The sequence below is a fragment of the Nicotiana attenuata genome, chromosome 5, assembly GCF_001879085.1.
Source record: "Nicotiana attenuata strain UT chromosome 5, NIATTr2, whole genome shotgun sequence".
In the NCBI taxonomy this organism is placed as follows: Eukaryota; Viridiplantae; Streptophyta; class Magnoliopsida; order Solanales; family Solanaceae; genus Nicotiana; species Nicotiana attenuata.
This window is the reverse complement of record NC_031993.1, coordinates 14,079,930-14,084,183: the sequence shown is the minus strand read 5'-3', so window position 1 is coordinate 14,084,183 and position 4,254 is coordinate 14,079,930. Positions and strand designations below refer to the sequence as shown.

General features: G+C 35.4%; 1 long non-coding RNA gene across 2 annotated transcripts; it reads left to right on the top strand.

Annotated features, from left to right (window-relative positions):
• LOC109225357 lies at nt 290–3,094 on the top strand. Of its 2 annotated transcripts, none has more exons than XR_002067903.1 (3): nt 290–616; nt 2,044–2,183; nt 2,911–3,094. It is a non-coding gene; the product is annotated as an uncharacterized LOC109225357 (long non-coding RNA). The 2 variants fall into 2 exon arrangements; XR_002067904.1 differs by having other exon boundaries at nt 1,265–2,183.

The following is a 4,254-nucleotide window of genomic DNA, read 5'->3' as shown; positions in this document are numbered from 1 at the left end:
GGCCTTTAGTAATAGCTTTTGGCCACAGTTTTTAGGCAACGCTTGTAAAATGTTGTCTTTAACTATAAAGAACAGGCTTTTTAAGTGATGGCATATCATTTATATTTGGCAACGCTTATTAAGATGTTAGGCCACACTTCACACGTGTTCCTTTTAATATTTTCAAATACAACATTGATTGAGCGTGCCCAAAAATTTTTCCTAAAAGTTCCCGCTTTACTTTCCCCCCAAAAATATCTCCACCAATTTTTTTAAAAAACACTTTACCCGGCAAAAGTCTAGTAGGAGTGGATTTTTTGGGGAAAAATAGCAATAGGCAAACATCCCTGCTGCTCTTTTTCTTTCTTCTTGTTACTTAAAAAAAATAAAGTTCTAATTCCATCAGCGAGAAATCGATTCAATCAGAATATCAATCTGGGTTGTTTCTTCTTGAAACTCTCTCTGGTCGTATGAATTTGTTCTATTATGTCTTCGTTGGCTTGTGTTATGTGCCATTTGTTTCATCGGCAAGTTTTCGAAACGATTCCATCTGGAAGCTTTGAGATCAATTCCATCGGCACACTAATCTGGGGATTCGATGTACTTAGGGCTGATCTTGTCTCCCAAAAACTTGTGGGTAAGATCTCTCTGAAACATCCTTTCAGTTTAGTGGCTTTGCAGTTTCAGTACCGTGGAATTCCTTTTCTTCTTAAGGGAATGCCCTTTTTGTTCTTGTTATACTGTCCGTTTCTTTGTCAATTTGTCATTTGTTTGTATTTATTGCAAGAATTGAAAGTTCTATATCTTATATACTATAGAATTTTGATGTAATATGATAACTTTATATGACCTTGCAAAATAGTTTGGACCTCTAAAGAGAAAACTAAATGTAAGTCTCCATAGGAATCTGATGGTTTCTGCCTTAAATAAAGAATTTCTTCAAAATTCTTCATTAATCAGAAGCGAGCTTTAGTTCAACAAGCTATTTCGTGCAACATTTGGTAGAAAATTGGAAGCATATAGCGTTTTGACCTTAATAATATTGGGGGGCGGGGGGGGGGGGGGGGTAATTGAGCGCCATCTTTAGAAAAGGTAATGTTCTGCACTATATCTATAGAAGCCATGTTGTTATTGTTATGGTTATAGTTTACATAATGATTTTATCAGAAGTTTATAAACTTCTAATAAAAGAGACTACACTTTTTTGTTTATTAACTTCCTTTCTAATCATTATTGAAAGTTCATTGTGACAAAAAGAATACATTTTTTGTTTCACTAAAACAAGGGCCTGAGCTCGGAGACTCACTTCCACTAGTGATATTAGGTACGCTTTTCCTACTACTTTCATTTTGATATATAATGATTGTGGTTGATTAATTATCCTCCTTTAGCCTTTAAATTACGTAGGACTCTTACTGCTATATAGATTTTCTTGGAATGTTTCCCTTTCCAAACAATACCATGACTCCCTTCTCCTAAGTTTTTACTAAAATCCTTTATTTTCTTAATATTAGCATAAGAATATCTAGTTGTTCTTATGACCTTGTAGTCTTCCAATAACTTTCATGTCTAACTTGACCCTCTCCTCTTTATTTTTACTTTTGTCAAATTAAACTGATAAATTGAGAGAATAATAGTGGAAACTAGAAATGTACCTAAATTGAATAAGAAAATGTCTTAAGTATGAAGGAAAATCAAATAGGAAATGGATAGAGTAAGAACTTCGAAAAAGTTGAGATATTGAGAAAACTGACCTGCAATCAAGGGCTGCTTAGTAATATCTTTTGTGCACAAATTTATAGTTTATGTGAAGTGTTTTGTTATCCATTACAATGATGGAAAAAGAAAAAAAAAATGTAAGACATATAATAAGACAATTGTTTGATTCTATCGAAACTACAATCCAATCTTTTGAACTCATATAGAAAGTCTGTCATAGTGATCTATATTTATATACAGATTAAGATTAACTATACTGTATTTTGGTCTTTACCTCTGTAACACTTTTCTCCTTGTACAGCTAAATAGATATTATGTACTGCCTTTTGTGTCTTCGCTTTCTAGGAAACATCTTGACAACAGGATATAACAGGGTATGTCTAATCTAACCTACCTTCTTCGATCGATGCGAGTAGTGCACGGGTTATGTGAGGCCAAATTCTTCCACATTCCTCTGGTTCAACTTATGTCTGATTCTTGAAAAGGTATTTTTTTTTATTTCAAGTTATTTTCTGGAGTTACAATGACAGATTACATTCCTTTTAGGTCAATTTTAGATAGTACAATGCCAAATTTAATCCTTTTCCTTGTTTGCATAAAGGGTTAGACACTAGTTGTTTAGAATTCTATAGAGAAGTATCTATAGTATATCCTTATAAAAAAGGAGAGTCTATAATATAGTTTTAAATGCTGAAAAAATGAGTAGCTAAGGAAAAATATGTTAAAAGAACATATAGTAGTATTACTATCAACTAACGTTGACATGGTAAAGTGGTCAAGTCGAATTGGAAAATATGAAGAGGTGACCCATCATGTAATATAAGAACAATATATTTGTCTTTCCGTAATGGACATGAATTACAGATATTGGAAAGCATCTTTCTTTTCTTCTTTCAGCTTTCTGATATATATTTTTCACACAAGCACCAAAGGAAGTGCTGATGACAATACAAAATACAACTGACTGAAAGTATCTTCTTTTCCTTTCACATTTGGAGCAGCTAACTGATGTTAAAGGGCTAATTATTGATCATTAGTGATACGACCCAAGTGTTACAAAAGTTGTGCTCTATCTGTTCAATTGTAATAGAACCAATGGAAGCCTATGCTAGTTAGTCAAGTTCTTTCAATCCATGGTCTTGTATATTCATGGTTCTTTATGAATACATACTATATATTCTTTTTATTTTTAATTTTATTTTGAATGTGTAGGAAAATGCGGGTGATGTAATTTGATATGGTGGCCATAACTCAATTTTATCTATTAGAGTGACCATTGAAGACTTTTTGAACAATTGTGATCCTTGAATATATTCCACTTTGTACAGTTTATTGTCAGTGCACATTTTGAAATATTGCTTTATTAGGTGTAATACAAGAAATATTTGTTTTTCAATGTTTATTGCAAATACATGCATATGAATTATTATTTTTAGTGATTTATTAGCTAATTTAGTGCTTGAGATAATCAAAATGAGATAATATTGTCTATGCTTGAAATAAATGTGATTATAGGATGTAAAAAGTGTAACTAATAAATCACAAATTGTACCTTTTATAAATATTTTAAAAAAATTATTACAGCAAAACAAAATTGCCACACTTAAAAAGTGTAGCCTATAAGATAACAAAAACTACGCCTCAAACACGTAGCATTAGAAAATGAAAATCGTTGCCAATGAGGTAACAAAAGTGTGGCCTTTATATCATATAGGCCACGCTTTTGAAGCGTGGTTTTCAAAGCAACACTTGAAAAGCGTGGCCTTAAGGAAGAGGTTACGCTAGTTTAGGTCACCCCCAAAAAAGCGTTGCTTAAAATCGAAAAATGTGGCCTTTAATCAAATGCCACACTTTTTAATAGTTTAGGCTACACTTTTCGAAGGTAGTTAAGGGCCTAATGTTGTAGTGGTAGTAGGATTGTAACCACAAGCGAGCAGAGCTACGTGCGCCTTAGCACGAACATCCTTAAACTCGGCCTCGAAAACTCTCCCCACCGCTATCAAGCCCCTGAATATGTCTAGTTGAGCCTCGTCATGAATCCACTTCTCGTACAAATCCCACGGAACATCAGGATAGGTGGAAGTACGAGATAAAATGGTTGAGCCAGTAGCTGCGCCTTTTCGGCCTCAAGAATGGTGATCTCCTCATTAAGGTCTGAAACCTCTATCTCAAGCCACCAATTCATTCGTCAAACCTTACCTACCTGAGCACGGCTGTCTCCGCATCACTCGCCCGCTCAGATCGGAGGACGCGGATGGTATCCTCTAATGCTGCCACCTTCTTTAAAGCCGCCGCCCTGGCCTCCTCGACCCTCTCTGACTCTGCCACTTTTTCGACCAACTCCTCACTTAAGTCGTTAGCTCTGAACGAGCTCTGCTCAAGTTCGGCCCGCAAGGATGCCACTTGAGCTTGAAGGTCCACACACTCAGCCACAACCCCCTTGCTCACTTCGAGCTCGTCCTTCTTGACTCAGAACACTCCCTCAAGATCGCTACATTTGCCGATAACCCTCAAGAGTTCATCGTCCTTCTGGATCAGCTCATCTCCAAGAGACTG